Source organism: Eurytemora carolleeae, unplaced genomic scaffold (assembly GCF_000591075.1).
Source record: "Eurytemora carolleeae unplaced genomic scaffold, Eaff_2.0 scaffold754, whole genome shotgun sequence".
Taxonomy (NCBI): domain Eukaryota; kingdom Metazoa; phylum Arthropoda; class Copepoda; order Calanoida; family Temoridae; genus Eurytemora; species Eurytemora carolleeae.
In genome coordinates, this window is record NW_019396640.1 from 136,529 (window position 1) to 146,010 (window position 9,482).

Below are 9,482 nucleotides of genomic sequence, written 5' to 3' on the forward strand. Positions count from 1 at the left end.
TATATGTGGAATATCTGGTATTAATTAGTTTATAAGTTCTTGTTTTTGTTATCTCTTAAAACCCCATTTTTTTATTTTTTTTTTTGGGGGGGGGGGGGCTCTGTAGGGTTTATAATCTTATAGTTATTTATCTAGTTTATAAGGTACCTCATGTTTATGGTATAGAATTAACTATTCTGGTATTGATATATATATAAGGTCTGATAATTGTAAATTTTAGTTCTTGTATTTCTGATATAAATGTAAGTTCTGAAATCAATTATGGCCAGTTTGTTTCAGTATTTTAGGATTCATTCAACTGGAAAATTGATACAGATAAGAGAACCAGAGTTTCCTCCAAAGGAGAGGTGGGGGAAGGGGGGGGGTATGAGCTGTCTGGTGTCCGGCCTCTTTCCGTCGGGCGAGGAAGAAATTCAAAATGAAGTAATGTTTATGTATCCTATTGGTGAGGGGGGGGGGAGTGCAGAAGTAAACAAACGCCACCCAAACGTGTTTTGCGGCAGGCGTGCTTCTTAATTAATTAACATTAAACCGATTATTTCTTAGAAATAAGACCATATTGACCGTGTACAGTGAAGGATGAAAAGAGAATATTGGAAAAACGAGAAAAGTGAAAAATCGAAAACCCTCAAGAAACTTTTTTTCCAAAATGAAGAAATCTCAATTCTCAAAAATGTTTTCAGACTTAATGGAAACTGCAAAGAAGGAAGGAATGGCTTAATGGTTAATATCTGTAAAAAGATTGGTTTTATTAACAAAAACCTCAAAGGGTTAAAAGTGGAGTGTCTAGAAGGTTTACCTGAAGTTAAAGCAACAGCCAGGGTTGCCAACCACTTTGCAAGTATATCCCAGGGTTACCAACCACTTGAATGTAATGCGCTACCAGCCTAGTGCCTACCTACCCTCCCTCCCGCCCCCAATTCTACAAGAATATGAAGTTTATCTAGAATTATGTAAGATGAAGAAACCAAAGTCCGTCCTTCCTACAGATATTCCAAATAAACATAGACAGAAGTTTGCTGCCGAGTTAGCAACCCCTCTCACCAACATCTTTAATGCCTGCCTGGAGTCTGGAAGCTATTCTGAAACCTGAAGTTTGAGTGCATAACCCTTGCGCCCAAAGTTCAGTCTCCAAAAACAATGAAAGATCTTAGAAAGATCTCATGCACTAGGGATTTTTACAAACTTTTTAAAATGTTTCTAAAGAAATGGATTCTAGAAGATATCTCTACCAAACTAGATCCTTCACAGTATGGAAACCAGAAGGGAACTGGGACAGATCATCTCCTGGTTGCCCTTGTGGATAGGATCCTGAAGCACCAGGACCAGAACCTTAACACTCCGGCAGTCATCACAACCATGCTGGACTGGTCTGCAGCCTATGACAGACAGTGTCTGACCATTGGTATCAAGAAGTTTTTAGAGATGGGCGTGCGACCGTCAATTGTGCATGTTTTATCCAGCTACCTATCCAACAGATCTATGTTTGTTAAGTTTAATGGAAATACATCTGGAGTACATCAAATGCCTGGAGTGTGGACCCCAAGGTACACTGCTTGGCGTACTGGAGTACCTCGTACAGTGCAACAATAATGCTGATTGTGTTGATGAAACCCTCAGGTTTAAATATGTAGATGACCTTACCTTCCTTGAACTGATATCTTTGTCTACCTTATCCCATGGTCTCTCTTCCTACAAAGTTAAAAATCATGTACCCTGTGATATAGGTGTTGATCATCTATTTATACCCACAGAGCCTATGTACACAGACCTACATTAACTCTATATTTCAGTGGACTGATAAGAACTTAATGTTATTAAATGCTGATAAATCCAACTACATGCTGATAACAAGCGCAGTCGGAGATTATAGTACATGTCTACAGCTCAACAACAATAATCTAGATCCAGTTAAATCTGTAAAGCTGTTGGGAATTTGGCTAACTGACACCCAGGACTGGGAGTTGAACACCATGGAGATTTGTAAGAAGGCGTATGCTAGCTATCCTCTCTAAGCTGAAGTATGTTGGGATGAAAATGGAAGACCTATTAACAGTCTATAAAACCTTTATCAGATGTATTGTCGAGTGAGTCGAGTACTGTTGTGTTGTATGGCGCTCTTCTCTCACAGTTCACCAAAAAATGTCCTTGAACGGATACAGAGAAATGGCCTAAAAATTATTTTAGGCAAAGATTATGTTGGATATATAAGTGCATTGGAGTCCTGTGAACTGCAGAAGGGACAAGCTATCCCTCTCTTTTGCAAAGAAATGAATGAAAATATCGTCATCTCTTCCCTGCTGCAGTTCACCCACATGAACATCAACTATGCCACCAGGAACAGTATCATGTTAATCATGTCAGGACAGAAAAATATAGAAAATCTGGTATTCCACATATCCAGAGACTGCTGAACCGATAATCTTTTTGTTCCATAATTAACTGTGAATGATAATCACTATTTGATTTTATCACAATAAATCGTTATTTATTTATTTATTTATTTAAAAATATTGTATGGTGTACAATATTGCTAAAGTTTTCTTTATTAAACCTCTGTTTCGAAAATAAATCTATAAGTACGCCACATGAAGTGCTAAAAAAAATATGAATCTTAGATCAAATAGTCCTCAGTCCATGCGGGATTATTTCGTGAATATAATTTTGTAGTATTTCAATTAAAATATTTAACACCGAAAACTAGTAGTCTCGGGATTTCCAAAATGTGGTATCTTTTTAATGAAGGGAAAACTCATACGAAAACTCATACCCTGCCTGATATGCATACACACAACTTAACGTTAGCGTATATTTGCAACGTTTTTGACCAAACCATAAAGAAACGTTTTGTTTCAATTTGTTTGAACGTATAACTTTTGAAAAATCAATTGTAATTTGATTGAATATTGAATATTTAAAAAGTGTAACGTTGTAGAACTAAAAAATGCATTTCTGTTAATGAAAACGTTTTGAAACGTGTTCCTTAATATTTAATGAAAAGTTCAACGTTTCCAAAACTGTTTGTTGATTAAATAATCAGGAAACAAAAGATTTTTTTTACAGAGTATAAATTTCAATAGTATTAACGTATAACAAAAGATATAATTCTGTAAATCAAAACGTTTCATAACTTTTCTCTGAATACTTAATTAATTAATCTTACGTTTGATATATGTTGTTCATAAAACGTAAGGTTATGAGAATGAATTTTAACACTCAGTGTTAGAAATAGGCCAAGTATTAGTTTTGGAACTAATATCTCCTGAAATCTAAAGAAACTGCATAAGTTCTGCAAACCCGGTGTAAGTTTCAAAGCAATGTGCTGTCATCATACCGCATTTTAAAAAACGAAAAACACAAGACTGGGATCAAGAAACTCCTTCTGAAAGCCATCTCTGAATAACTTAACTATACTCTCCTGTTTTTTGTCAAACCCCTTCAATCATAAAATGCGATATCCAGAGAAATGAGAATTAGTATTAAATTGTAAACTTTTATATTGTTTAATGTAATTTTGCTTTAGACAAATATAAATGATCAATATAATATGATATTAAAAGATTTAATATTGGAAAAGTAAAAATAAAACGTTAAAACAACAAAAAAAAATATTCTTTGCACTGAAATTCATTTCAATGTGCAAGTGAAATTGTAACGTAAGTAAGGCCTCTAAAACATTTACCTTGGATTAAAGTGGACCGTTAGAAAGTTGTGGTTATATTACTAAGCTTTAACCCAAAGTTGAGAAAGTATTTTAAAACAGGGAATGCAAAAGCGTAAAGGAGTTTACTTTTTTCACCAATATTTACAAAAGCTTAACGTTGTATAAGATATTCAAGTGCAGAACATTCATTACGTAATGGTAATATTCTATGTCATAAAATTTCATAATATGCAACGTAACGTTTCAAACATTTTATACTGTGGATGCAAACTATCGTAACAAAATCTGAAATTCGGAAAAAAGCCAAACGTTGACATCTCTAGTCACTATACAAGTTATCACAGGGGTATACTGTAAAATATAAAAGACATTTGACTACCGACGCCAAGGTTGGACCTCAACTTCCTCTTAATAGGCAATATATGTCTTTTCGTAAAAAAAGACGTTTCAAGTCTGTTCAAGCTGAAAAAAGATTAAAGTTCCTGATATGATTGCCTATAGAAAAGATTATATTGGTAAACATTGATTCTCGAGTTCCTCCCCAGGGACTCCCCTTTAATAGATTTCTCACTCATTTCACACGTACACCCCCCCGCCCCCTCCTCATTCTTTAATATGCCCTCCCATTCCCCCTTTCTTATTTATTTTCTGTTTTCGAGTAGAATTTCTATTGCTCACTTTACTCTTAATTCCCCCATATTTGTCCTAATAAACACAAACAATATTTAATAAATGCGACAACATGTTACCATTATACAGAGTGTCCCAGAAGAAAGGATGGCTTTTAATTTTGCATGGGACGGGATCTTGTATTTAACAATTTTTAGATTCGATGCCTTGTTCTGATCTAAAGAGGGTAAAAATACTAGAATTAATTACGGTTGTATTGAATTTGATGTACTCAATGAACAACTATATCTTAAAAAGTAAACAGTTTTGATAAGTCACAAAATATTTATCTAGACCAAATGTTGGGTAAAATGTAGACCTCAGCTATTCAGCTGATAATTTTTTTACAAACTTTGTCATTTTCTACAAAAAGGAATTGAGTTTTTGTCACAAACTCAAATTTTCTAATCCTTAAATCTTGGCAACCTAATGGTGGAAACCCTTGATATTTCAAACTTAGGCTATTTGATCTAACAGAATTCATAGTTTGAAATACGAAATTGGATTGCAAAGATATAGGTATTAGAAAATCAGAGTGTGTGACAAAGAGTCAATTCCTTTGAGAAAACCCATAATTCTGATTTTTAAGTCTACTTCACTAAAGGTGAAACTATTAGGCACTTTTTTGATAAAAATGCTCAAATCCACTTTGCACCAGCTGAAAACTTTTCTTTGATTCATTTTAAAGAAAAGGTTTGAGATTTTTTTTTTCATAATTGTCAAAATCATTCAGATATTTGCTTTTTTTTGTGTAAATCAAATCACTGATGTGAGCCAAAATAAAAGTTCATCAAAATAAATCATTTTAAAATATATTTTTCAGAGTATCATAAAAACTACCCTTTAACATATTCTAATGATTTGTATAATATACATTATACATACAAAACGATTTCACAGGGATTGAATAAAAAATATAGGAAAATTATTACTGGGTTGCGAAATACCCAGGTTTAATTTAAATTAAAATGAAAAATGAAAAATCAGTTGTCTTTCAATTTCAACAATTTGGATGCTTTGACCGTGTAGTAACGTATATACCAAAAGTGTAATTTGAAAGCATCAAAAACTACATTTGAAAGCATTAAAAGCAAAAAGCAAATCAAATTTGATGCCTTACTCACTCTATGAATAGCGACTAAGAGTTGTGACTCAGAATCTGTCATCAACATTATCAAGCCTAATAGAAAACTTATTTATGTTTCTGAATCAAGTTACAATGATTTCTTTAAATATTTCAAGTCACAACTGTATCGAAGTCATAGTCTTAAACAAAATTAAACCTGAAAAGTGCAAGACTAAAGGATTGTGACTTATAATTTGAGACTTAGAAAGGATTGTGACTTATAATTTGAGATTTAGAAAGCATTGTGACTTATAATTTGAGATTTAGAAAGGATTGTGACTTATAATTTGAGATTTAGAAAGGATTGTGACTTATAATTGGAGATTTAAAAAGGATTGTGACTTATAATTTGAGACTTAGAAAGAGTTTTAGACATAAGTTTGTCTCAAAAAACAGGCTTAGACATATTTGTGACTTTTGCTTGTGACTGAGAATGTGTGTTAGATATAGGTAAGCCTTACAAAACATGACTTAGGTATAGTTTTGTCTGAGAGTTATGGTTTAGAAGTGTCGTAGACATTATTGGGTCTGAAAAGTATGGCTGTGAGGTAATTTTGACCTAGAACTGTGACAAACAATGTGTGTTATACAAAATAAAGAGCCCAAAAAATGTGACTTAGAATTGATTGGGATTGAGAAGGTCTTTTTGTGACTTAGACAAAGTTTTGACTCAGAATTTTAACAAATTTGTTACTTAGAAAATGTTTTAGAATGTGTCTAATGCACATTTGTTACTTAGAAAATGTTTTAGAATGTGTCTAATGCATATTTGTGACTTAGAGAGTGTATTAGACATAATTGTGACGTAGAAAGTGTCTTAATTAGACATAAGCATGTAAGAAATTTTCTTAGAAAATGACTTAGAATTGTGACTTAGAGTGAGTCTTGACAAAGTTGTGACTTATAATTGTGACTTAGATAGTGTGTTAGACATATTTTAGTCTCAAAATTTTATAACTGTAACTTAGAACTGTGATTTGGAACTTAGCCATGGTTTTGAGTTAGAATTGGGCATTAGAATGTGTCTTAAAGTGTGACTTAGAAAAGTGTCTTATACATAATTATGTATTGTGAGTTTTTCTTTAAATGGTGACTTATAATTAGTCTTAGTCATAGTCGTGCATTGGAATAAGTCTTTGACAAAGTTGTGACTTAGAAAGCTTTTTAGACATAATTTGGTCTCAAAAGATGGTTTTGTCTTAATTGTGACTGAGAATGTGTCTTAGACATAAGCATGTCTCCAAATTAACAGTTTTTCTTAGAATTTTGACTCTGATAGTGTCTCCGACATAATTTGGTCTCAAAAGTATGACGTTGATGTAATTGTGATTTAGACTGGGACTTGGAATATGTGGCCACCATCAAATACCCCCTCCCCCCCCCCACTATGCTTCCACCCCATTATTCAGTACTATGTTAAAGATATACCAAAGGTTTTATATTCCAAAATAAAAGAATCATTTTATCAGTGAAAAACGGGAATTTTACAAATATTGCCTTGAACCCGTATCAGTGATAGTTTTGATGCTTTAAACATTTTTAAAAAGGAACATTTTTGATGCTGTCCAACAGTTGAATTATATTTAAGATATTTCCAAGGGTTTGAGTTATGCTCGGTTACGCAAGGCAACCAATTTTACAATTTAAAGCATCTTATTTGTCCAAATTGATAATATAAAGTTTAAAACGAGTAAAATTGAAGGTAGTAAAATTGTAAACGTGGTACATATATCCCCTTTAGTAAATTAGTATGCAGTAGTAGTAGAGATAAAATATCAAGCAATGAAGGCTCTAATTCTTGTGATTCGAAGTCGGCTATTTTAAACGTTCAAACGGCTAAACCGATCGGGCCGAAAGTTTGTGTGGGACCTGACGCGACCCCAGGGAAGGTTTATGAATGATAAAAATTTCAAAAATAAGCCTCCCACAAAATTCGATTGTCATTAAATTTTGAAAATCCACGAAATTTTTTTTTTCGCAAAAACCGCGATTTTTTTGCTTTTGTTTTACAATGTATTCAAAGAGAAAATGTTCACAATTGGCATAGAAGAGAGGCGCACCCTGAAAGCCTGGTATCACATATTTCTGTTCACACTAAGCTGCAAAAAATGTAAGCTAAAAATAAAATTTCATATTCGTTCTCACAACGAGGGATGCTTCTTTGTGACACCCAGCTTTCTCCCCCAAATCAGAAAATTTGATTTCTTAAGCATTATTATTTGATTGATTGATTGATTAAATCAGATTTTTCTCAAAAATACACCATTTTGTTTACAGTCATATTTTCAGATTCTGACCAGCTATAAACAAAAAAAAAAGATTTTAGTAAAATTCTCAAATCACTGAAAATATTCATTGTTGTATTTTTTAAATGTATTATTAATACTGGAGGTGTGTAATGACGCAAAGTACATTGTCACATCTTCAAACAATGCTAAATTCTTAGAAGCCAGAACTTTTGAATTGTGAATCTCAGGATCAACATTGATCTCGGGTTCAACATTGATCTCCATCTTATACAGATCTACGGATTCATTTAATTCCTCTTCAATATCCCATGATGGTCATAACCTGCAGCGATTAATTTAAATGAGGAAGCATTGATTCTTAAATTTAAAAGAACCCACATTTGATATCGAGATCAAACATTTGATATTAAAAATACCCCTCACAAAAGTTTCGATCTCTGATAATATTACCTTTATTGTTTTTTTTCGTCCCTGAAAATTATTTTTTAGTTTTACAGTTTCACTGAGTAAGGTTTTAAGAGTGATTAAGTCTGTTCTCCTGAATACACAGTATATAATTTACAAGTTTGTGCTTCATTAAGTAAAAGTTTTAAATCTCTTATTTACGTTCAAAGTTCTGAATAAAGTTTTAAGTATGTATTTAGTAATCAAAAATGGTTCAATAAAAAAGCTTTATAATATCATGCAATATATCTATGTAGACTTGATATATGAAGAAAAATATGAACTAATAAATTTGGAAATTTGATTAAAAAGTAAAAGAAAAATTCTTTTAAATTTTGTTGAAATATTATCCTACTATCCTTATATTTTGATTGATTAATACATTTGTAAAGTTCCAATACTTCCCACGGGGCTTACCTCTAATCTGGGGTTGGGTTTGTCTTGAACCAGGGCCTTTCCTTTCAATTCTTTTCCATCGTCCCGCTCCAATATTTTACGTTTCGAATGAACAATTGTCCAAGATTTTGTCTGTTCAAAAAAGTTCAGATAGTTAACAATTTCCACAGGTGATATAGTATAATAGTTCATTTTGAACCGGAGAATCTGACAAAGTAAGGGCGGGGGCAGAATTACCTTATCTTTATAAACTCGTTTTGTAACAAGAAAATTTTTAAAGAGCGTTATAAAACGTTCTTGGTCGATATAGATCATGACCGATAACGAGAACAAAGAGTTTTCCCATGCACACGTTCGTTCCGCTTTCGTTAACTTGAATTGTTGTTGTTCGTTAATTGAAAACGTTCGTTCACTGTTTTAAGCACCAGCTATAACATATATCGTGAACCCTGTATCTTTAACCCTGTATCCTGTATTCTGTATCGTGTATTCTTCGTTAAAGAACATCCTGTAACTCTGTTTCTGCATACTGGGATTTTAAGATCTCAAGCTCTCAAGAAAAATCGATGAGAATTTTGCCAATTAATTCTAAAAAAAACAAAGCTAACAGTAACAACAAGTGTTTTATAGTACTAACGGGCTACAGAAAAGCATACATCAGGTTGCAAATTGAACCGGAGAATCTGACAAAGTAAGGGCGGGGGCAGAAAAAATTATCTTATCTTTATAAACTCATTAAAATTTGAATGCTTTTTAAATAAAGCTTAGTAAAAACTTAACAATTCTAAAAACAGATATGTTTCTTCTATCCAAATTCCTTTATCAGGTTGCAAAGAGAAAGGGCCTACAAAATTGGAATTTGTTTAGATAGGGTATCTATGTATATAGGGAAATAGATATTCTTAGGATAAGGAAGTTGAAGGAGGAGTGGGGG